This window comes from Eriocheir sinensis, chromosome 48 (assembly GCF_024679095.1).
Source record: "Eriocheir sinensis breed Jianghai 21 chromosome 48, ASM2467909v1, whole genome shotgun sequence".
Lineage (NCBI taxonomy): Eukaryota > Metazoa > Arthropoda > Malacostraca > Decapoda > Varunidae > Eriocheir > Eriocheir sinensis.
Window position 1 is genome coordinate 3,524,641 of NC_066556.1, and position 25,501 is coordinate 3,550,141.

The 25,501-nt window shown below is 44.3% G+C and overlaps 1 long non-coding RNA gene across 1 annotated transcript in view; it reads left to right on the forward strand.

Moving 5' to 3' along the window:
* Positions 1-9,481: 9,481 nt before the first annotated feature.
* Positions 9,482-25,501, forward strand: part of LOC126981468 (uncharacterized) — an 84,169-nt gene continuing 68,149 nt past the window's right edge. The window contains exon 1 of the long non-coding RNA XR_007733951.1: positions 9,482-9,560. This is a non-coding gene — a long non-coding RNA (uncharacterized LOC126981468). The remainder of the gene's footprint in view (positions 9,561-25,501) is intronic.

Consider the following 25,501-nt stretch of genomic DNA (forward strand, 5'->3'; position numbering starts at 1 on the left):
ATTCCATCCTGGTCTGGCCGAGCGAGTGTTGTGCTGGGTGCGGAGAGGAGCAGGAGCAGAAGCAGGTAGCAGGAGCAGGTAGGGACGCGCTGCCCCAATACCTCGGCCAACTCACGTCCCGAGCTGCTGTTGAGGCTGTCTTGAAACGTGACTGCTGCCTTAAAGCGCTCCAGTGAAAGTGTAGTTTAGGGAGTACACAGGAACTGCAGTGAAGAGGAAAAGACAGAGAAATTGGGGCGTCCGATTCTTTGCTGGTGTGTTTTGGCTATTCTTTTTGCTGGTATCTTTATTTTTTTGTGAGGAGAAATTTGTGTAGAAGTGTGAGGAGTAACAGTTTGTCCCAGTTGATGGAGGAAATACACACACACACACACACACACACACACACACACACACACACATGCAGACTTCAAATGTGCACTCTCATTGTCAAGCTCTGAATACGAAACATCCCAAACTGACCACCTTAATATTTTGGAAACTCCTCATGTTATTTACTGCGGCAACTAAATTTCGCGTTTTCTCTTCTTTACTATAACCTGAAACTGCCTCCTACGATGTAACAAAAAAAAAAAGACTTAATCACCCAGTTTTAAACCGTGATCATTATAAATCAAGCCATCCAAATAACCCCTCCCCCCCCCAAAAAAAAAAAGCTGAAAGAATTGCGATCACTCATGGGGAAGCGATCAACTCTGGCTTGTCTTGAGTGAGTCTTTGCGCGTCATTATGAGTCGGCGGGGCTCACTGCATGAATTAATTTGTGTGAGTGCGTTCATGTCTCTCTGGCTAATGAGTGTTCACAGTGGCGGCGTCAATGTTTGTGGGTGTGAGAGAGAGAGAGAGAGAGAGAGAGAGAGAGAGAGAGAGAGAGAGAGAGAGAGAGAGAGAGAGAGAGAGAGAGAGTTGGGGATAGTGTGTGTGTGTGTGTGTGTGTGTGTGTGTGTGTGTGTGTGTGTGTGTGTGTGTCGCAGAGGTCATAAGATCAGAGGTTCGCTTCCTTGCACTAATACGCTGATGAAATTATTGTGTCCCGATAGACTTCAGGAGCTTGGCAGGGCTTCGTTAGGGCTGCTGGGATAATAATAGGACAGCAGGAGTAGCAGTGGTAGTAGCAGCAGCAGTAGTAGTGGTGGTAGTAGTAGTAGTAGTAGTAGTAGTAGTAGTAGTAGTAGTAGTGGTAGTAGTAGTTCCAGGTTATTTTTTTTTACCAACCAGTGCAGGTTCTTATCGTAATGACTCCTGATATTGTTGACCATATTAATATTTCAACGGGCATGTTACTTATAATCTTCTGTATTGTCCTGACGTCAGCGGAAATTATTGTGATCCCCGTGGAGGAAAAAATCGTAAGGTAGGAGTAACGTATAAGTGATTAAGGTAGTGTATTACAATCCATACAGACCATGTTAGGTAAATTAGTTGCCTTAGTTGCTCCGTTGGCTTCATATTTCTATTTTCGCAAACCTGAAGGAGAGGAGATGTGATTCTATTTCCCTAAATAATCAAGGCTTCAACAGGGTTTTCATTAACTCAGGCCGCCCCAAGGCTCTTCATCTCATCAGCTCTCCTCCTCTTACTGACAGTCTACTACCTCATAAATTCCGCTGCAGTGTTGCTTCTCTATCCATCATCAATTGACATTTTCATGCTGACTGCTCTTCTGAATTTGCTAACTGCATGCCTCCCCCACTCCCGCGGCACCGCTGCACACGACATTCTACTCTTGCTAATCCTTATACTGTCCAAATTCCTTGTGCAAGAGTTCACCAACCAGCATCTTTATTCTTTCATCCTTTTCACTGGTGAACTCTGGAACAGCCTTCCTTCGGCTGTATTTCCTCCTGCCTACAACTTGAACTCTTTCAAGAAGGGAGTATCAAGACACTTCTTCAGAAATTGACCTTTTTTGGCCACTCATTTCTGCATTCTTTTACAGGAGCAGCGCAGAGAGGGCTTTTTGTTTTATTTATTTCTGCCCTTGAGTTGCTTTCTGTACTGTAAAAAAAAAAAAAAAACTGCCTCGAGGTTCCGTAACGTATATATATATATTTTTTTTTACCCTTATTTCTATATTGTTGCAAACATAAATTCCCAGCGAGGGGAACGTAAGCAGCCTGTGTAAAGGAACGTCACATGCAATATTTTTATACGTAATTGTGATATCTTTTTTTTTTTTGTTATGCAAAAAGGGAAGCCCTTTTATGAACCTGAAACGTCTGGTAAACTTTTTTTTCTATTTTGCTCTTTGATAACTGAAATAGTTTTGTTTGCTTGTGTGTGTGTGTGTGTGTGTGTGTGTGTGTGTGTGTGTGTGTGTGTGTGTGTGTGTGTGTGTGTGTGTACATTTGTCTTTGTGAGTGTGCTTGTGTGTGTAAGAAAACTAAAATAAAGCAAGTTTTACTGGACACGGAGACTGATAACATATTCCCTTTTCTGAAGAGGAAAGTCACAGTTTTATACATCCGCAAAAAATATTCGATGGCCGGAAAGGCTGTTACGGAATCGCCCCCAGATTAAAAACTATACACGGAAGACTTTTCATTTTCTCGGAGTGTACGACAGTTTTCACTTACGCACGAGTCCGAGTCCGCCTTCCATCACCCTCATTACTCGCGCCGCCTCCCCACCGTCAGGAGCCCGTCACGCCGCCGGCAGCAGCACCATAATCACCATGTTAATGATGATGGTGATCTCCACGGGCGAGGCTATGGAGGGCGCTGCATTTTACGTCGCGGGATTATCATTACCTGTTATATACTGCTAATTGGACCACTGTGGTAAAGGTACACGCGGGTCCGGCGAGGCGCTCTTCATAATAAGGGAGAGCCGAGCGAGACGCGGCGGCCTCGAGGCGGTCACGGCGGAGGTGTTGAGTCGCGTTGTCAGGGGTACGAGGCGGCAGAGATGTGTTCCTGCCGCAGCCGGTCTCTGCAACACTCTGCCATAGTCCCCCTCTTCCACAGCCTTCTCCACTCCCTCTTCTTGCCACAGCCTAAGCGCAACATCACTCTGACACAACTTTTGCCACAGCCGTCACCTTAACCACAGAACATTACGATAGTCAGGTTAGGAAAAGTGTGGATACAAAGGTGTGGGTCAGCGGAGAGCCTCTTAATACCTTTGCATCACTGAACATGTGTGTCTTATCTTGCTATATTCCTGTGTTCAGTGCCTCAGCTTACGCTTCGCACACAGTCGACAGTCGCACTCTTCCGGCCTTCAGAGTTTTGTGGTGGCGTGATAATAGCATCATTAGCGTAACAGATGCATATTGCGTTGGATCTGCTTCCTCCGTAGACGCCAGTGAGTCCTCTCCCTTCCCTTGCATACCAAAATAGGGAGAGGAGGAAGGGGAGAATGGCTCTCGAGTTACTCTTTAAGGGTGAGCGATTGCCTCAATTAATATTCCTGTAGCGTTTGAATTCACGGCTCACTAACTCTGAATCTTTAATGTCATATATGTTTTCATTTACATGTTTTCCTTTCTCGGTAGCGGGAGGGGAAAAAACGTGAGAGGGAAAGGAGAAGTGTGTGCCAGCGCTTCCAGTTTCCGTCGCCACTCCATTTTTACCTTATTTTAAAAAGCGCCTCGTGTCTGGTAACATCCGTCATGGAGGGTGATATTGAAGCCGCGGGCCGACCATCCTGGCTCGTGCGAACTGAGGCTGCGGCTTAAAAACGTCCCGGGGGAAACATCCTTCAAAAAGAATATAATAGGAAAAGGAAATAATCGTGATAGCAATATTGTGTTCCAGTAGTGTTATGGTGTGTGTGTGTGTATGTGTGTGTCTCTCTCTCTCTCTCTCTCTCTCTCTCTCTCTCTCTCTCTCTCTCTCTCTCTCTCTCTCTCTCTCTCTCTCTCTCTCTCTCTCTCTCTCTCTCTCTCTCTCTCTCTCTCTCTCTCTCTCTCTCTCTCTCTCTCTCTCTCCCTACCCCACCCCACCCCGTACCCCCGCCTCCGGACATCATTTTCCCTCCGTCGCCTCACCAATCAAGTCCTCACGAGTTGCCTCCTTGCCTTATATTCCCTCCTCCGTCTCCTCATTCACTCATTCCTCCTCTTTTCACGTACTTCGCAAACCTGTTCCCTAGTTCCTACTCTTCCTCTTCTCAGCCCATGCGATCCACCCTTTGCCTCACACTTTCCTCTGAGCTACGGAACAAACTTACCTGCTGCCCTTCACGTCCCTTCTCAGCTCCTCCGTATGGAAATGTATTACCATTGCCTCGCCGCTGATACTCTTCCCCGCACACTCACCCTCGCAGGAACAGAGTAGCTTCCTTCTTCCCCTCGGGCCTCCCCTCAAACCCAAGGACCCTCCCTCTCCCGTCAGCGTCCCCCACACATCCTCGCTGGAACAGACTGACATCCTTCCTCCCTTCCTTCCCACCTGTCTCTCCTCAGCCCCAAAACCCTTCCCTTTCCCTGCTTCCCTCACACTCTCCCAACATGAATAGAGTACCTTCCTCCCTCCCTTCCGCCTCCCCTCGGCCCCAAGGACTCTCCCTTTTCCCCTCGGCGTCCCTCAGCGGATGTCCTGGTGGCTGGCCGTCGAAGGATAATCAATATAGATCACTCAGGTGCCGTCCACAGGTGTGTTAATGGTTGTCTGCACGGAGTTGGTGCCGGGAAAATGTACTATAATTATTATTTTTTGGTTCTGTTAGATATCATTTTGGGGGGGTATGGCTTTTCTTTAAAGGAACTGCTTCTAAGAACTGAATGACGCTTTTTTGAATGGATTACCTGACGACCCAGAAGACAGGTATGAACACACCGGCTCGCCTGAGGGTAATCAAGGTGTGGCAGGCTTGTAAGGGCCAGCAGGGAACTCCATCTACCCTTGTCCTGTCATTATTATTATTATTATTATTATTATTATTATTATTATTATTATTATTATTATTATTATTATTATTATTATTATTATTATTATTATTATTATTATTATTAGTAGTAGTAGTAGTAGTAGTAGTAGTAGTGGTAGTAGTTGATTAGCAGGCTTTTTTTCATTATTGTTTCTTTTTTTTTGCCCTTGAGCTGTTTCCTTTTGCTGTAAATACTGCCGTAGTTAGTATTGCAGCAGCTGGTCAAGGCCGGTAATCAGAGTGGCATCACACGCGCCTGTTTGCCGCTCGCCGTGAAAAGGGAATAATGCGCGCCGCTGTAAATAATGGATCACCACCTGCCGCTCCGGGTCCCAGGTGGCGACTGGTAGACTCGAGCTGATTTACTTTAATGGACACAGCGCTGAGGGGCGGAGTTTGTCATCATTGTGGACGTCAGTTTAAGGTCATTCTGGGCAAGGTTGGTCTTTGTATTAATATGCGAACTAATCTAATTCATGGAAGTAGAATTTTGTTGAACTTTGCTCCGTGTGCTGGCTACTTTTTTTTTTATGGATAGTCCACTTTACGCGTCTACTAAATATGCAAAAAGCGTGTGTGTGCTTTTAATTTTGCGTCTTTCTTCATTTTAATATATCATGGTACGAAGAAGAACAAGAATGTTACTTATTAAGGAAACACACACACACACACACACACACACACACACACACACACACACACACACACACACACACACCTACACCTACACACACAGGTACTCTACACTCACACACACCTCATCTTCAGCCCTGTGTTTGCCCGGTGATATTTTTCGTAACCTGTTCTTTCCTAGTTGTAATCAGGTAATTTTTGTTAGTGTGTTCTTTCCCGTTACTTCGCTGGCCTTCCCCGCGGCTGATTGATACCACCCCCGCCTGACACTGACGCCCCGGTGACATTAGCCATCATGCCATGCAGAATTAAAACGTTTTCCACTTTGTTTTAATCACGGGAGCCGGAGATGGATTAACAAATATAAAATTGACAAGAATTAATCGAAACGCTCGTTCAAGTTACAAACAAACTCCCAGAATTTGATTGGTAATGGGACTGGTGGATAGCGGAAGTATTGGTAATGGGACTGGTGGATAGGGGAAGGGTTGGTAATGGGACAGGTGGATAGGGGAAGGATTGGTAATGGGACTGGTGGATAGGTGAAGGGTTATTAATGGGACTGGTGGATAGGGGAAGGGTTGGTAATGGGACTGGTGGATAGGGGAAGGATTGGTAATGGGACTGGTGGATAGGGGAAGGGTTGGTAATGGGACTGGTGGATAGGGGAAGGGTTGGTAATGGGACTGGTGGATAGCGGAAGGATTGGTAATGGGACTGGTGGATAGGGGAAGGGTTGGTAATGGGACTGGTGGATAGGGGAAGGGTTGGTAATGGGACTGGTGGATAGGGGAAGGATTGGTAATGGGACTGATGGATAGGGGAAGGATTGGTAATGGGACTGGTGGATAGGGGAAGGGTTGGTAATGGGACTGGTGGATAGGGGAAGGGTTGGTAATGGGACTGGTGGATAGGGGAAGGGTTGGTAATGGGACTGGTGGATAGGGGAAGGGTTGGTAATGGGACAGATGGATAGGGGAAGGGTTGGTAATGGGACTGGTGGATAGGGGAAGGATTGGTAATGGGACTGGTGGATAGCGGAAGGATTGGTAATGGGACTGGTGGATAGGGGAGGGTTAGTAATGGGACTGGTGGATAGGTGAAGGGTTGGTAATGGGACTGGTGGATAGGGGAAGGATTGGTAATGGGACTGGTGGATAGGGGAAGGGTTGGTAATGGGACAGATGGATAGGGGAAGGGTTGGTAATGGGACTGGTGGATAGGGGAAGGATTGGTAATGGGACTGGTGGATAGGGGAAGGGTTGGTAATGGGACTGGTGGATAGGGGAAGGGTTGGTAATGGGACTGGTGGATAGCGGAAGGATTGGTAATGGGACTGGTGGATAGGGGAAGGGTTGGTAATGGGACTGGTGGATAGGGGAAGGGTTGGTAATGGGACTGGTGGATAGGGGAAGGATTTGTAATGGGACTGGTGGATAGGGGAAGGATTAGTAATGGGACTGGTGGATAGGTGAAGGGTTTGAAATGGGACTGGTGGATGGGGAAGGGTTGGTAATGGGACTGGTGGATAGGGGAAGGATTGGTAATGGGACTGGTGGATAGGGGAAGGGCTGGTAATGGGGCTGGTGGATACCGGAAGGATTGGTAATGGGACTGGTGGATAGGGGAAGGGTTGGTAATGGGACTGGTGGATAGGGGAAGGGTTGGTAATGGGACTGGTGGATAGGGGAAGGATTGGTAATGGGAATGGTGGATAGGGGAAGGATTGGTAATGGGACTGGTGGATAGGGGAAGGGTTGGTAATGGGACTGGTGGATAATGGAAGGTTTGGTAATGGGACTGGTGGATAGTGGAAGGATTGGTAATGGGACTGTTGGATAGAGGAAGGATTGGTAATGGGACTGGTGGATAGGGAAGGGTTGGTAATGGGACTGGTGGATAGGGGAAGGGTTGGTAATGGGACTGGTGGATAGGGGAAGGGTTGGTAATGGGACTGGTGGATAGGGGAAGGGTTGGTAATGGGACTGGTGGATAGGGGAAGGATTGGTAATGGGACTGGTGGATAATGGAATGGTTGGTAATGGGACTGGTGGATTCCTGGTTTTCGCCTCATCCTATTTCTTCTATCTCTAGCAATCCACTTTTTCTTCGTTTTTCCAGGATCCGCTACTCAGGTGGGCTCCTTGCACCGGCCAGTGTAAATATTTGATCTTCTTTTCATATTTATTCAAACTGTGTAGCCGAAGAACTGGCCAATATTTGTCTTTCTCTCTGATGGGAAACCTGGTCAGTCTGGCCCCTCGAGATAGGTAGATAAATAAATGAAGGTTAGTAGATAACTGTGGGTTCACTTCACGTGGATTAATAGGTAGATGAATAATCGGGTGGACAGACAGACTCGTACAGGTAAAGAATGTATACAGATGGATAGGTAGATAGACTGATTCAGATAAATGGTTAGATAGGTAGATAGGTGTGTTGATAGAGATATGCAAGTAGATAGATAGTTATGTAGATAAGCAAGTAGGAAGGTCACCTAATTGGTGGGTAGGTGGAGAGTGATCTGATGAAATCTTGTCCATTTTTCATCGCCTGTGTTGCCACGCTTGTTCCACGGAAGGCTGTGTGTTGTGTGTTGATGGCAGAAAGGTACAAAAGAGTTCATCCGCAACACACACACACACACACACACACACACACACACACACACACACACACACACACACACACACACACACACAAATAACACAGATGAGAGAGAGAGAGAGAGAGAGAGAGAGAGAGAGAGAGAGAGAGAGAGAGAGAGAGAGAGAGAGATTATGTTTGTATTTCCCACAGTATGCGCGCGTGTGTGTGTGTGTGTGTGTGTGTGTGTGTGTGTGTGTGTGTGTTGCTTTGTGTGTTTGAGTTGCTTCCTTCCTACGCACAGTGAGCGGTTTGTGCTTTGCATTTTAATTCCGCTGTTTTCAGTAATTAGTAGGTGTGAGGGATTCTTTTATTTGAGGAGTATTTATTTGTGGATTATTTATTCAGTTGTTATTTTATCATATTATTTAATCACTGTATGTTTTGTTTCTCTATATCAGCATCTTTTTTTTTTCTTTGTGTGCTCATTATTTACTAGTATATTTCCTTTCTATTTTTTTAGCATTATCTTCACGTCTATTTCTTTCTTTATCTAAATTCATCCTTTATCCTTCATATTCCTTTTTATACTTTCTTCCCTGTTTTCCGCATACCATCTTCTCCTTACTGTGTCTTCTTCCATTTTAAGCCACTATTAATTTACAGAGCCTCAGTGTTTTTTCATCTTCGTTTATTCATTATTTACTCATTTAATACCTCCCTTACCTAACTTTTTTTTCACATTGTCTCGACGTCTGTTACTTTCTTCCTCATACTTTTTATTCCTCATTCTACTCTCCTCCATGTTTTCTGAATTGCATCCTTTCCTTACATTGCCTATTTCCATTTTATGCCGCTATCAAATTACAGAGCGTGAGCATTATTATCATCTCTTTTCTATCTCCATGTCTGTTACTTTCTCTTAAATTCATCACTTACCTCTCTCTCTCTCTCTCTCCTTGTTTTACTTTCTTCTCTTTTCCGCATTTCGGCATTTCCTAATTCCTTCTGGTTCCATTTTAAGCCACTACCAAATTACAGAGCGTCAGCATTATCATATTTTTTTTTTTATCTCCATGTCTGTTACTTTCTCGTAATTTCATCCCTTACCTCTCTCTCTCCTTATTTTACTTTATTCTCCTTTCCGCATTTCGGCATCTCCTTATTTCGTCTGGCTCCATTTTAAGCCACTATTAAATCCCAGAGCATGAAACGTTTATTTGTGTGTGTGTGTGTGGATGTGATGCTTGTATTAATTAAGGCCGTGATGCCCGCTTGCCTCGAATTTAATAAAGCAAAGTATTCTAACATACAACTAATGAGCCACTCGTCGGCCGGTCTCATCTTTAACGAAACAGAGGACGTTAATATTTCCTCTTCCCGCATTTCAGAGCCTCGCCCGATACTGAGCCGGCAAGACGGAGGGGAGGCATTAGGCGTAAGAGGCTGCAGCAGTGTATTAAGTCAAGGTAAGCAGTCACTCTTTGTTCTCTTGTCGCCTAGGTAATGTTGTTTGAGGATAGAGGCAAAGGTCTTTAGTTTGTTTGTTCTTTACTATGTGACAAGTGAGTTTCGCGGCCGTCCTTGTCTTTAACACAAACTATGGTATTAAAATATCGAGACAGTAAGCTTTTCATCGGTCTACCTCATATTTAACAACCAAAAAAGGTATTTCTCATATATATCCAGTAACCTATTTGTCTGCCATCGTCTTCTTTAACAAATATATATATAGGGTTCTAAGAGGTATCCGGTAAGATTTTTATAAGCCAACCTATTCGACAACAAAAAACGGTATTTCTCTTTATATCCAGTAAGTTTTTCGTTTGCCATTGTATTCTTTAACAAAAAATATTCTAACAAATCCAGTAACCTTTTCATCAGCCAACCTCTTCTTCAACAACAAAAAAAGGTATTCTAACATGTATCTAGCGAACTTTTCATAGGCTGTCGTCTCCTTTAAGAACAAAAAAATATTCGAACATTTCTAGTAAGCTCCTCCTCGGCAAAACTCTTCTTTAACAACGATAAAAGGTATTTCAACATAGAGCCAGAAACTTCTCTTCGCCCACCTTCACCAAATCAGCGACGTGTGAAAACTGTATGTACGCAGCGGGCGAGATTCGAACTGAAGTCACAAGTTTACTCAGCCTTGACGCCGGTCCGCCCGCCGTGCCGCCGTGTTTCTCGTTTTGTCTTGTTGAATTTACGATTTTTCAGCTCGATACGTTTGTTTTCCCTGTTTTTTGCCCCTTGTTTGCGCTGCTTGTGTATTTTTCCGCGTCGCCCTCGTGCATATATGGGTTGTTTTTATGTCCATTTTGTTCCATGTTGCCCCCGCCCGTCGGTCTGTATTGACTCACTCCTCTTCCGTGTACAGACGAAATCTCTTCACTCCCCATTCGTCCACTTCGCAATATTTCGTTTCGGTGTTATTACTAAACCCGATACACGGCTTTAACGTCATCACCTATTCCTCGTTCCACTGTTCAGCTCCTCTTCCTTGTACAGACGAAAACTCTTCTCTCTCCTCTCCTCCATTTCGTAATATTTCGTGTCGGTGTTATTACTAAACCCGATACACGGCTCTCACGTCATCACTTAGTCTTTGTTTCACTATTTATGGACTTACTGTAATCCGCTCTGACTTGATTTCAATTTTCCTGGAATTATTGGGACTCGGACTTTTCTCGTTTTTTTCCTTATTTGTAGGTTAGAATTTCGAGGAACCGATTTAGCAGCCCGCCACCACTAAATTAAGAGTTTATTTCTGACGAGATTGATAAAACTGCTTCTTTCTCCTTCGCCCTCATTCTCCTGCTGCCTCTCATCGCCCGATAAAGCCATCTCCATTTTCGTCTATCACTTATCCTCAGATCGTGTCCTTCCTCTTTGTTCATTCCTCCTCCTCCTCCTCCTCTTCCCTCCTGTCCCTTCCTTTTCTCCCCCTTCCACCAAACTATGCTTCAATTTCCCCTCGCTTCCCTTCTCTCCGGCTCCCCTTCCCTATCTCAACATATCTGCTGATTTTACGAACTCATTCAACAGTTCATCTTCGTGTTTGTTCATCTGAAGGAAGGGTTACACAAGCCTCCGGTGAATGGGAGAGGAGAAAAGTGAGTGATGGAAGGAGGAAGAGAGAGAGAGAGAGAGAGAGAGAGAGAGAGAGAGAGAGAGAGAGAGAGAGAGAGAGAGAGAGAGAGTGTAATAGGAACTATCTAGAGGGGGTGAAATTGATCAGAGGATGATGTAAAGTGGCGGAGAGGGAAAAAAAAAGGTGAAGAAGAGAGCGTAGGAGGGAAACGTGAGACAAAAAAGTGTGCAAAGAGGAGGAGGAGGAGGAGGAGGAGGAAGAGGAAGAGGAAGAATAGAAGGAGGAAAATGAGGTCAAAGTGAATATAAGAAAGACGAAGACGAGACGTTGAAGTGGTAAAGTCAGGAAAAAGGTGTGAGAGAGAGAGAGATTGCAGGACGAATTGGAGAAAGGAGAACCGGAAAGAGGAAAAAAAATAGTGTGAATGCTAAAGAAAAGCGAAGAGGAGTGAATGAGAAGCTTAGGTAAAAGTGTGAACAGGGGAAATGATTGAAAAGAGGAGAGGAATGGTAAGTTAGGGGAGGAGAGAAAGGAGCGGAGGGACGGGCGGTAGTGAGGGCGTGAGAGCGAGGGAGAAAAAGCAGAACGCGGTGAGTAAACTCTGAGCAATGGCCTCACCCAACCATTTCGTCTGGGAAAATCAAAACGAATGGCCCGCCTGAGTTCAGAAATTTCCACGGGTCTCCAAGTTTCGTTTTGCACACACATACATACACGCACACACACACGCACACGCACACACTCTCTCACACACACACAACCGAGTATATGTGGAGTGGTAAAAGATTGAGGAGATATCAGTGTGCGTGCTAAAATTAGGTTTACGAGTGGAAAAAAGTGAAGCTGAGGACACGACGGAGGAGAGAGAGAGAGAGAGAGAGAGAGAGAGAGAGAGACTTAATATCACAGCGTCAAAAATTATATTGAGTTGGTTTGTTATATAAACATGACCGCTTATTGTGTACTGTAGAAGTCAGTCGTAGGTTGGCAAGCTTTAATATAACTAGGGCGGAGAGAGAGAGAGAGAGAGAGAGAGAGAGAGAGAGAGAGAGAGAGAGAGCAAAGGTACATCATATTAGCTTGATAATGCCGAGGGACGTACAGAGTGCAGCCAGCAAGGCATCACAGGTCCTCCATTAAGGGGACTCACCTCACAGCCGCTGCCGCCCGTCTCTCGCCGCCACAAGTAAACACGACTAGCGGTCTCCTAAGACTTTCACTAATGTAATATAATACAGGTTTGCTCTTTCCAAACAGTTTTCGAAATGCTGTATATATACGCCTACGGTTTCCAAGTATTTGTATTATGTAATATATGAAAGATTACTGATTCCAAAGAGATTTAGGAATGCTGTGCTTTATAGATATAAGATTAGTTTTCAAAGGTTTCACACTAACGTCATATATGTATGCTAACCGTGTTTGGCAAACGCTGTCTTTCAAAAATCATATATACGTACTCTGAGAGTTGCCAAAGTCTTCCCGAAAAGCAGTTTATGCATTTTTGGAGTTTACTAAATGCCATAGAAATGTGTTGCCAGTACGCTTCCATTTCCGAAGACTTCTTTTTCAGAAATGAAGGTTCGTAGTGTCCTGAGCTCATTAAGACGTACTTTCAATATTCTCCCGTTTTATAGTTTTGAATAAGGCAATATGCTTCTGTACACTTAATACCCCGAGTCTGTCAACATTTAATATACGTGCGTTTATTGTTTGCATGTATACGTTTACAGCTTTAAAATTCTGTGTAGTATCACTGTGCCTCTTTAAACCGTGTTTTGACATGAAGATACAGCAATAAAGGTGACTTTAAAACAAATAAATAAAGAGATCAGCGCCCATGTCAACAACTCTTCTTTCCCGGACTGTTCCCCTAAAATAAGTTCAAATAATGTCAGAATACCAGACCCCGCTCATTCCCCATTGAACTTTTTACGAACGCCTTTTAAGCGATAAAAGTGTATGGAGCAAAATTAATGGGCCAAGAAATATGTAATTGGAAGATAAATTATACATTATAAGAAAATTACAAACAAGTCAGAAGCTGCCGTTGTTTCTGAATTGGCAATAACAAACATTTCTTAAGTAAGGAAAACCTCGGAATACAGAACAACAAGTAATTCTGTGTGATTCTACAATAAACAGCAGTGCGGTTTGTACATGGAATCGTTACGTTGATAAATTTATGTTTGTAAAAGTCTTTTTGTGGAGGACGACTGTCAATTAATTGTAGAACCAAAGCCAAACAAAGGCAAACTGAGCACAAACGCGCCATGAAACATATAAAACTACGACTAATACAATTCAACGATAACCACATTACACCAAAAAGTAAAACGGCGCTCATTTTTCGTAACTGAATTTTCATTGGCTTTATTTTGTTATAGGTTAAGCCTGGGAATTCAGATGCGAGTGTGTGTGTGTGTGTGTGTGTGTGTGTGTGTGTGTGTGTGTGTGTGTGTGTGTGTGTTAGCGTGCGTGCGCGCGTTCGTGGGTGATCTTGCTTTTATGTGTGAAATTGTAGTAATAGTAATAATAATAATAATATGATACTACTACTACTACTACTACTACTACTTCTACTACTACTACTACTACTACTACTAATACTAATAATAATAATAATAATAATAATAATAATAATAATAATAATAATAATAACACATTTACATACTATGAAGCTGCGTACTCTGCAAGCCACTGCGCTGAGTTTCAATCTCTCCGCGTGCGGCGCGCTGATGGGGGGAGTGGAGTCTGATAACATACCTGGTGAGGCATGCCGGGGCAGGTGCATCGGGTAATGGTATAGGTGGCAGGGACGACGGCGGTGCAGCAGACCTTAGGCAAACTTTCTGAGGGCGTTGTGGTGCCTGTCAAACAGCCTCGGCAGACCCAGGGGTGTCAGGGTATCGTCGGAGGTGCTGTAGGCGGGCCACGGATACATATCTTGTTTTGGACCCTCTCAAAGTGTTTGTATGTATAAACATTAACTCTTAAGAGTTGTTGTTAGAAGTCATTCTATTCGTTTTCTTTTCCTGTTTTAATCTATTTTTAGTGTTGATGGTTATTCCTTTTTTTGGTTTAACAGCATTTATCTTTTTTTTTTCAGGATATTATTTTTATTAATGATCAGCTATATAGATCTGAGTTCGCAATGATGAGTTATGTAAATATTTTCATAGTGTTTATATAGTGGTGTAATCAATGGGTGCGATTTTGTGGGATCTGCTGAATGACTTTTAGCACAGAGATGTGGCCCTCTCGCTTCTCTGTTAATGCATCTTTTATTTTTGCTTGGACAAAGTTTGTTAATACTTTGTTTTAGTTTTTATGACGAAGTTCTTGTTACATCTTTGTCAATACACAACTAACTTCATTGGCTGAGTAGCGGGAACGCTCAGCTTTCATTGGCTTGACGTCTGAATTGTCCAAGCCAATCATCTGCAACTTCCCATCGACATTGCTGCCAATGGATTGACTGACATGATTGTAAATACTTGTAGAATTAGAATATCACTCAATATGTGGGTGTACGTCATTCATTCATCCAGGTCTGATCACTTGCTAGACTCGCGATCACTGGTCAGTACCCTCTTGGAGAGAGCTTGGAGCTTTAGAAAGACCAATCGATGGCTGTGTCATTCATGACAGTCATTCACCGTTGTCTGATCAGCCATTGAACTTGCGACTGCTAGCCAATATGCTCCCCGAAAGAGATTGGAACAAAATATTGACAGACCTGCGAGTACTGCTGGCCCCTCACACACCGCATCCCCCCCACCCATCTCCCGTGCTCGAGAGGCGACAGTAACTTCTCCTGTGGGGTCATAAATCATACACGGTCACCCGCGGGTATTAATATGCCGACAATCAGCACTCAACGGTATTAGGAACTTAAATACATACATCATGATTAGTATTTTAGGAATTAATCACGAAGAGCAGCCGCTGGTCACGTGCCCATCGACCTCAGCACCTGATTTAAAGGTAGATAAAAATAGAGATTGAGAGACTGTTGGAGCCATTATTCACTGACGAGAGATGGACAGGTAAATAGGCAAACTTATATAGGTAGATATTTAGAGAGGTAGATAGATTGATAGATAGATATATAGATAGATAAAAAGGTAGAGAGAGAGAGAGAGAGAGAAGGTACATATCATCAGCCTTTGTTTGTGTTCTTAAATAAGAAAAGAGAACAAAACAGTTTAACGATATTTTAGAAGGGGGAGTGTTTTCTTCTTCATTCATTCTAACTGTAATACTACACATCCGATATTGGTAATGCGTAAACGTTCTTGTGGCTCATCATTCCCTTAAACACCAAGACACACACACGAATTATACACACGCCTTTGTTCAGTGTTTGTGGCAAGAGAACAGAAGAACAGGTCCCGCGTCGCCGCCTTCCCGGAGTGCGTGTAAGTGTGGCTAATGGACTGGGATCGCTTGAGAGCACCCGTAATGAACATGAAGAAGAAAAGATTACTCGCCAGCCCTTCCTCTCTTCCGCGGACTGAGAGTACAGACTAGACTCCTTGGTGCAGCCCCGAAGAGCATTAAGCTAAGAATAGTAAGCAAAGGGTATTAGGCAAAGGGTGTTAAGCGAAGAATATTAAGCTAAGTATATTAAACTAAGAATATTAAAACTAAAAATATTAAACTAAGGATATGAAGCTAGGAATATAAAGGGAAGTTCATGCTCTACTTAAACTTAAAGAAGATAAAAAAAATACTGGAGGAAATATGTTACGGATAATTCATAACATACATAGATTCCCTTATTATAAACTGCTGGAGGAATTATGAACGAAAATTCCTCGAAATCTCAGGTAGAGCGAAAAATGAAATTGGAGAGTATTAAGAAAAGTTCATAAGATCCACAACCTCCACCCGCAAAAATAAAACTAGTGGAAGTATTATTAAGAAAAAAAGCATATAAATTAATAAGAAAAATTTAGCAACCTTCTCCGCAAAAAAAAAAAAAAAATACAATGGAAGAATTATTAAAGAAAACATAATAATCTTCACAACCTCCCCCGCAAAAAAATATGGTGGAAGAATTATTAAGAAAACCACATAATCCAAAGAAAAAAATGACTAATATACGAATTCAAGAACCAAAGCAAGAGAGAGAGAGAACGAGAGAGAGAAAAGAAAAGCAATGATAGAGAAGAAGAAGCGCGCCATCTCATCAGGACCTTCATATAACATTCCACACTTATTACTAATATTAAAATTTACTGACTGGAAAGTGACCTCGGCTCGCGAATGAAATTACTCATCCATAACATAAGCCTCGCGGGATATTGTGTTCAGCAGAGATACGTACATAGGTATTGAGCCACGCGACCCTTCCATAATAAAACTCTCTCCTGCTGCCTCCCATATAACTCTCTTGCCCCACTCTCTCCTCCCCCTTCCCTCTCTCCCTCCTTCTGTCCCCTCCCATATATCCCTTATGATCCTCTCCTTCCTCCCTCTCCCCCTCCTGCTTCTCTCCTTCATCTCCCTTCCCTTTACCCTATCCCATATTCTCCTGTCCCTATCCTCTCTGCTTCCATCACTCCAGCCCTTTCCTACACCCTTTCTGCCCTTCTCCTTCCTTCCCCTTCCCTCTATTCCCTTCCATATCTCCCTACTGCTCCTCCTCCTCCCTCCTTTCCTCCCTCTCTCCCCCTTCCCATACACCCCTCCTGCTCTTCTCCTTCCTTCCTCTCTCTCTACTCCCTCCCTTACCTCCTCGCCTTCCCTTGCCTTCTCATTATTATTTTGCTATCTTTTCTGTACTTTCCTCGCTCCTTCTGCTCTTCCCTTCGTCCTTGCTTTTATTTTTCCCATTACTTTTTACTCCCTCTAGCTTCTTCCTCCCTTCCACTCGTATCATTCGTCTCAACAGTTTCCTCGTCTTGCCCCTTTCTACTCCTCTTTACCCTTCACTCCACATTTTACTTCTTTATAGCTTTTCACGTCTCTCCACTCCTGCCATCCCTCCCTCTTGCTACTCTTTTTCCACCTCTCTTTCTCGTCCCTCATTTCCTCTCTCATATTCCCCCTCCTTCTCCGCCTCCTCTCTTCCTTCTCTTTTTCCATCTACCTTCCTCGTTTTGTCTCTCCCTTTCCTCCTTTTCTCATATTCACCTTCCCCTCAGGTAGATTCAGAACGGTGATGTCCTACCTTACGCTCCTCTCGCTACAGTTGTGAATGGCTTCCAATTTGCGGTGCACTATCATCGAGGCTCTTCCTTTAGCGGCGGTGACGGCGCGGCTGAATTTGTCGCAGTGTTTATTCCGGCATAATGGGAAAACTTGTATCGGTTTCAGTCTCTCCCGGCGCTTATGAAATATGTATGAAGCTAATCGTCATAAAATACTCGTACTGATTTCTTTTTTTTTCGTCGGCGAGGCTCGTGAAAGCGGAGCACTTAATGGCCGTCAAACAAACATGAGGCAGAGCAACATAAGCCCGGAGAGGACGATGCGACCCCCCGCCCCCCCCCCCCCCCCCGCCCCCCCGAGTGGTTCTAGGCCTTCGTTTTCAGCCCCATTTTGGACACTAAAGCCCTGGCGTGTGCCCTGTTTAAGCCCAATTCTAATCCTTTTTCAGCCTCATTTTGAACGCTCTAAAGCCCGTCTGTTCTCCTGTTTAAGCCCGGTTCTATTCCTTCGTTTTCAGACCCATTTTCAACACACTAAAGCCCCCTGCGTATGCCCTGTTTAACCCCGGTTCTATTCCTTCGTTTTCAGACCCATTTTCAACACACTGAAGCCCCCTGCGTATTCCCTGTTTAACCCCGGTTCTATTCCTTCGTTTTCAGACCCATTTTCAACACACTGAAGCCCCCTGCGTATGCCCTGTTTAAGCCCGGTTCTATTCCTTCGTTTTCAGACCCATTTTGAACACACTAAAGCCCCCTGCGTATGCCCTGTTTAAGCCCGGTTCTATTCCTTCGTTTTCTGACCCATTTTGAACACACTAAAGCCCCCTGCGTATGCCCTGTTTAAGCCCGGTTCTATTCCTTCGTTTTCTGACCCATTTTGAACACACTAAAGCCTGTTCGTGTGTCCTGTTTAAGCCCGGAGGTGCGGCGTCGAGGTCAGGCCGCCGCGGTATACGCTAAAGGGAAGAGGTGATTTGCTTCTCGTTTAAGTACTCTTTCCTGGGCCCCTTGTTCCCTCACGCTCCCTCCCTGATCGCGTTGCCCTTTGTATCGTTTTGTGTCAATGCCTGTAGACCTTTGATTGTTATGCTTATTGAGGTACTTCCCTTTACCTCCACACGCGTTGCTCTTTATGTTATGTTTTGTAGGGCTGTATAGTTTTGTTTATAATGTTTGCTGTGTGTTTTTCCCCCTAAACGTGATGCTATTTATGTTAACTCATATCTGTCTGTATATTTTGTTTGATAAGTTTGGTACAGTATATATCCCTTTTCCTCTGAACGTTAAATTCTCTATGTCGCTTTCTATCAAGAGAAGATGGCGCCACTATAAACACTTGCCTGCGCCATGACGGGCTGGGGTCGAATACCATCCAAGCCCCTCAAGCAACCCTACCGGTGCAATAGGCGGAGACGTAAAAAAAAATCAATGTTTGTATAGCGCTACCTTGTGTGTGTTTGTATGGCATCTCTCTCGTCTTCTAAACGTGATGATTCTACGTCTTCTATATGTGTGATTCTGCATATCCATGTTTGTTTTGCTTCCAACCTTCCTCCCCTAACGCAGTGCTCTCATGTCATTGTGCATCTGCGATTATACGTATATATGCTTGTTATGCTTCCTCTCTTCCGCTCCAAACTCAGTGCTGTTACGTCGTTTTGCATCTGTAACTGTATACCTTTTTTTTAATTTGTGTTGTCTCCTGATTAACGTTGCTGCGGTATTCTGTGATTTTTTGTTTGTTTGTTTGTTTTTGTTCATTCCCCGTGTGACCCCCCCTCCCTTCCTAACCAAACATAGTGCTGATATGTCATTTTGCATCTGTAATTGTATACTTTTTATTTTATTTATGTTGTGTCCCAAGCGATGTTATTGTGGTATTCTGTGATTATGTTTTTTGTTCATTCCCCGTATGACCTTCCTTCGCCTCTGCCATGTACTGTTCTTTAATCTTTAGTCCTGAAGTGCTCCTCACACTCTGCCCGCTCATGCCACTCTGGTGTTTATGACTAAGCTCGGTGACTCAGTGAATGTGACTTACGGTGAATACTGCATGAGCCTCGCTGCGGGGGGGAGGGGGAGTACCATACGCATGTGCTTTGTTGTGTGAGAAGCGAGTGCGTTCTAATTCATCTTGTAACGCTGCATTAGAGTGAAAGAAAGACCATGATGTTTGTGTGGGTTAGGTAGATCACGCATGCAGAGAGAGAATCATTTATACCCACTGCTTTCAGCCTTCATTAGAAAGCCATTACTTCGCCACCACGCAAACACACTGCCTCTACCCCATTAAACCACCACCACCGCCACCACTGCTCCCGCCTCCCCTCCCAACCCTCCCCTCACCCCCTCCATGCCCCTCATTTGTCACCCAAGAACTACTTCCTCCTTCGTAATCACCTCCCTCTCTACCACACTCACATGACCCCTTCCCAATCCTCTTCCCATCACTCTTTTTTCCCCTTCCTTACCCCCTTCCTTCCTTCAATCCCCTTCTCCCCCCCGTTCCCCCCCCCTCCCACTCTTCCCATCTTTCTCTTTTCTTCCCTTCCCTACCCTCTTCTATCTTTCCCATTCTCCTCACCTACCCCTGCCCCCTCCCACTCTTCTTCCCATCACTTTTTTCGCCTTCCTTACCCCCTTCCTTCCTTCAATCCCCTTTCCCCACCCCCGTCCCTCCCTCCCACTCTTCTTCCCATATCTCTTTTCTTCCTTTCTCTACCCTCTTCTATCTTCCCCATTCTTCCTCACCTATCCCTGCCCCCTCCCACTCTTTTTTTCCTTCCCTTCCCCTTTCTAGCTTTCCCTTTCCTCCTTACCTGCCCCGCCCCCACACACATTGCCTCCCCCACACAATCCCCCCCCTTCCTCTGTCGATGTAGTAGTGGCAGCAGCACCATCTCCATAAGCACCGGCGACTAGGTAATGAAATTCACCTCTCCGAGCGCGCGTCTTTATTTTTCTTTCTGGGAGTTAATTCAGCTCGTGTTTGATGTTCTGTGCTGCAAGGCCACGAGCTCTGCCTCCGTCTTTGTCTCTCCATCTCTGTCGCTCAGCCTGCGCCTTACCTGCCTGCTGAATAAAAAGGTTAATTCACGTTAAGACTGATGAGAAAGACGAGGATGAAAGAACTGGGTGGGTGGGTGCGTTCCTGTGTGCTTATGCGTGTGGGTGGGGGTGGGTGGTGGAAGGGTAAGTGTGTGTGTGAGGGGGGGTGGGGTATGTGTGTGTGTGTGTGTGTGTGTGTGTGTGTGTGTGTGTGTGTGTTTTCATGTATGTGTGTATCTGTGAGTGCGGCGGCCTGCATTAGTGTTTGGTGGGAAAAGAGGAAGAGAGAAGAAGGACTTAAAGGTGTTGCAATGCCTTTTAACAGAGTGCAGAAAATATACGGCGGTTGATAGGTGCTGTGGGTGAAGGGGGGAGGCTGAGGCTGGTAGAAACGAGGGAAGGGAGGAAGGTCTGTAGAATTTTGAGAGAGGGAGAGAGAGAGAGAGAAGTGAATGGAGAGAGAGAGAGGGAGAGGTACCTAGCAGCAGAAAAGGAGGAATCAAAAGAAGCGGTTGAGTGGTCTTAGGACACATGAGAGGGTAAGGACGAGGACAGAGAGCAGTGAAGAGGTCTTAGCCTACAAGAGAGAGGGGGGAAGGGATGAGGAAGCAGGGAAAGTGTGTGTGTGTGTGGGGGGGGGGGGGAGGGGGGGGAGATCATGGCCAAGGAAGCTAAACGGAAAGTGAATATGCTTGAAGTATTTAGGGTGTTTCTGGTAAGAGGGAACGGGAAAGAGTGAGAGAGGAGGAAGGGAGGAGCGTCGTGTCGGCAGCAGAACATTGTGGCGAAAAGGAACACAGGTCAGACAGCGTCCATTCCTGAGCACCGGGCACCTGGCGGCTCTCACGACGCGGGGAACTAAGCGTGAGGAGCCCTTATAAGTTGAGGGAATTACCTGGACGCTCACCTTGAGAGAGAGAGAAAGAAAATGAAGAAAAATAAAGGAAAGAAGAGGGGGAAAGCGATAGATTTTAACACCCAATCGCAAAAAATATATATCACAAGATGTATCGAAAGAGTAGTTGTTGAAGTTGAAGGAATCACTTAGACGTTCACCTGCCAAAAGAGAAAGAGAAAAATAAAAATAAAGGAAAAGAAGAAAAAGGAAAAAAAAAAAGAGGAAGATGTAAACACCCTATTGCGAAGAATATGTATCACAAGATGTATCGAAAGAATATGTATCACTCTTGGTCTGCCCTCAAAACACTCACTTTTTTTTTTTTTTTCAATACTGACGCCCTGCCACTCACTGTCAGCTGTCATCATTCACTCACTATCATTGAATCAGCCTTATCGATCTTTCCCAAACATTCAGCAACTCGAAATATTTACCCAAAGGTGTTTTCATATTAATTTAGTGACAATATATCGATTAGTTTTTTTTTTTTTTTGTTTTTTTTTTAGATATCTTGGTAACAGACAGACAAACAGACAGACGGACAGCGACGAAACCCTTAACGTCCTCCTCGGTGGCGGGTGATAAAAAGAAAGGTGGAAAAAGAGGGTGGATGAAAATAAGTAGAGAGAGAGAGAGAGAGAGAGAGAGAGAGAAGAGGGACTAAAAGAGAAAGAATGAAAGAAAAAGAAAAGGAAGAAAGAAAGAAGAGAAAAAAGGTGAAAAGAAGAGGTGAAAGAAATGGAAAACTGATAAAAGGGTGGAAAAACAGTAAATACGAACGGGGGAAGAAAGGATAGAGAGAGAGAAGGAAAGAAAAAAAAATAGAGAGAGAGCGAGAGAGAAGGCGGGCTGGTTCCTTCGTCAGAGTTCCCTGATCACACGCGGCACGTCGGGGAGCGAAGTATTCTGTAAATCCTGCTCTTTTCGAATCCATTGAAGCTTGATTAAACTTGTCGTCATAATTAACTGAACGTTGACTAAAGCGTCTATTCCGAAACATTGTGGACATTCCTGCGTGGTGTGCGTCTGCAGCGGCGGGAAATGAAACGAGCGACGAGACGGGATTACGGGCAGATGTGTGTGTTGGCTCTTTTTTGTGTGTTTCGTCTTAATGAGAAGGTGATGTTTTGCTCTATAGCTCCCAGACAGACAGGCATGCATATAGACAGACGCAGACAGACAGACAGACAGACAGACAGGCATGCATATAGACAGACAGCTAAACAGACAGACAGACAGGCATGCATATAGACAGACAGCTAAACAGACAGACAGACAGGCATGCATATAGACAGACAGCTAGACAGACAGACAGACAGGCATGCATATAGACAGACAGCTAGACAGACAGACAGGCATGCATATAGACAGACGCAGACAGACAGACAGACAAACAGGCATGCATATAGAGAGACACAGACAGACACAGACAGACAGGCATGCATATAGACAGACAGCTAGACAGACAGACAGACAGGCATGCATATAGACAGACACAGACAGACAGGCATGCATATAGACAGACAGCTAGACAGACAGACAGACAGACAGGTGATAAATATAGACAAAAACAGACGGAGAGACAGACAGGTTAAGTGATAGACAGAAAAAAAAAAACATAGACAAACAGTGACAGTGATAAACAGACAGACATACATACATACAGACAGCCTGAAGTACATGCAGAAAAACAGTGATAGACAAACAGAAATAGATAAATAAACATGGACAAATAGATAGACAGATACAGAGAGATAGACATACAGACAGTCAGAGGAACAGACATACACAGACAGACACAGACACAGAGCATCCTAAGTTAATCTCAAACACGGAATATCTCTTACGTGAATCTCTGCCTCTCCGTGTGTCCCTCTCCATCTCTCTCTCTTTCTCTTTCTCTCTTTATCTCCCCCGTTAGTCCGCGTCAGTGTTTTTCTCTTCCCCTGTCCGAGGCTGTCGTGTAGCGGGTTGTGTCTCTTCGTCTCTGTTTGCATCTGTCTGTCTGGGCGGAGGTGTTTTTCGTGTTTCCCTTCCGTCTCGCACACGTTCTCTATTTGTCTGCCTCATCCCCTCCTCCTCCTCCTCTTCTTCTTAATCCTCCTCCTCCTCCTCCTCGCGTTTGCCAGACTTCTAAGCCACCTCCATGAAAATTCTACTCTTAATACTGACTGTGACAAATGGCCTCTTCCTCCTCAGCTTCCTCCTCTTTCTTATCTTCCTTCTCCTCTTTACTCACCTTTTTGTCCCTCCCACACTTTGTTTTCTTTTCACCGCCTCCTCTCTTCGCTCTTATTCTACTTTCTTTTGTTGTTTTTCGTCTTTCTTCTTTGCTTCTTTCCTTTCGTCTTTCTTTGTCGCCTCTTTTTCTTCTTCTTCTTCCTCGTCCTCTTCGTCCTTGTCCTTCTCGCTCTTATTCTACTTTCTTTTTTTGTTTTTCTTTTTTTTCTTTGCTTCTTTCTTTTCGTCTTTCTTTTTCTCCTCTTTTTCTTCTTCTTATTCCTTGTCCTCTTCGTCCTTGTCCTTCTCGTTCTCGTCCTCCATCCCGTCATCCGTTTCCTCTTCCTCCTCTTCTCAGGTCAGCTTTATTTCTTAGTTTCCCTTCAGTCCTTCTCTCTGCATTTCCTCCCTTGCCTATTATATTTCCTTACCACTCTTCCTTCCTGTTCCCACATTTTTTCGCCTCTCCCTCCGTTCTCACTTTCCTCATCTGTTTTCTTCCCCTCTCCCTTTCGCCTCCACATTTCTCGCTTTTTTTTGTCTTTCTTTATTCACTCTCACTCTCTCTTTCTCTCTTTCTCTCTCCCGTCCGGTCTCATTTTCTTCTTTTTCATCTTTTCTCCACAGCTCAGAAGTTTTTGTTTTTTTTAATCTGTTATATATTCTGGCACGATTTCCTTACTTCATATCATTGCTGCTTTTCATAATATCTCATCTTCTCTCTTTACAACGTTTTCCTTTTTACCATTTCCTTATCCTTCCTTTTTATCGTTTTCCCCATTCGCTTTGTTCCTTCATTTCTGTCATATTTCCTCTGTGATCTGTCTTTCTCCTTTTTCCCCCATCAATCTCATCCTTGCTCTTATTTCACTCCGTTCTTTTCTCTTCGCTTCACCTTTCCTTTCCAATTTATTTTCTTCAGATTTTTACTCATTTCTTATATTACCTATCATTTGCTTACGTTCACCTGTCTTTTCTCTTTTCTTCTATCTTTTTTCCTCCACTCCCATCTTTTTTTCTTGCTTTCATTCCTTGCTCCTCCTTTTATCGCATCTTCTTCATTTTTTCCCCTTTTTTCTCACCCTCGATTAATTTCTCCCTTCTTTTAATTAGTCTTCTCATTCCTCCTTTATCCTCCTTTACTCCTTTCCCACCATCATCGCCATTGTCCTCCCTTTCCTCCTCCTCTTTCCCGATATTCCTTCATTCACTCCTTCCCTGCCATCTTAGCTATTTCCATCCCTTTCCTTCTCCTTCCATCCCGACGCTCCTTCCTTCTCTCTCATGCGCCTCATTCCCCTCCGTTCAAGGGCGAGGGAAACAAAGCCTTTGGGAATGAAGCAGGTAGGTACTAAAGGTGTTTTATTGATGGGAATGAAGGCGCGTGCCGTAAGCAGTTTCTCAGAGGTGGTGGATGGCGGTGTAGTGAATGGCTGGGTAGTTAGGTGGTGGGGGAAGGGGGTGAGCAGGAAGGTGGAGGCGGTGGAGCTCTGTTCTTGCTGCTTGGTGTTACTGGTTTTAATCGTTGGTTTTGTGTTTTGTTTTGTTTTGTTTTTAGTTGTGAGTGGTAATGGTGGGTGGGTTGGTGGGTTGGAAGGTGGGTGAGGTGGTGCTGTGTTCCTGTTGCTTGTGTTACCTGTCTTAATTGTTAGTATTGTGTTTCATAGTTATTTATTTCTAGTTGTGGTGGTGGGTGGGGGTGCGTAGGTGTGTAGGTGGGTGGGTGGGTGTGTATGAAACTGTATCCTTTTTGGTCATATTACTCGTTTCTGCTTTAATGGTTAGTTTTAAATCGTGTACCCGGCGCTGTTTTTTTTTATTGAAGTTGATGTGGTGGGTGGGTGTGGGTGAGTGTTTGGATGAACATTGTGGAGCTAGTATAATATGTAATGGTTTGCTACGTTTTGGGAGTACAATGATATTTCTAGTATTTGGTCAGACTTAATATTATTTTGAAGACGGGACGTGTTTACTTATAATGCGGTGTGT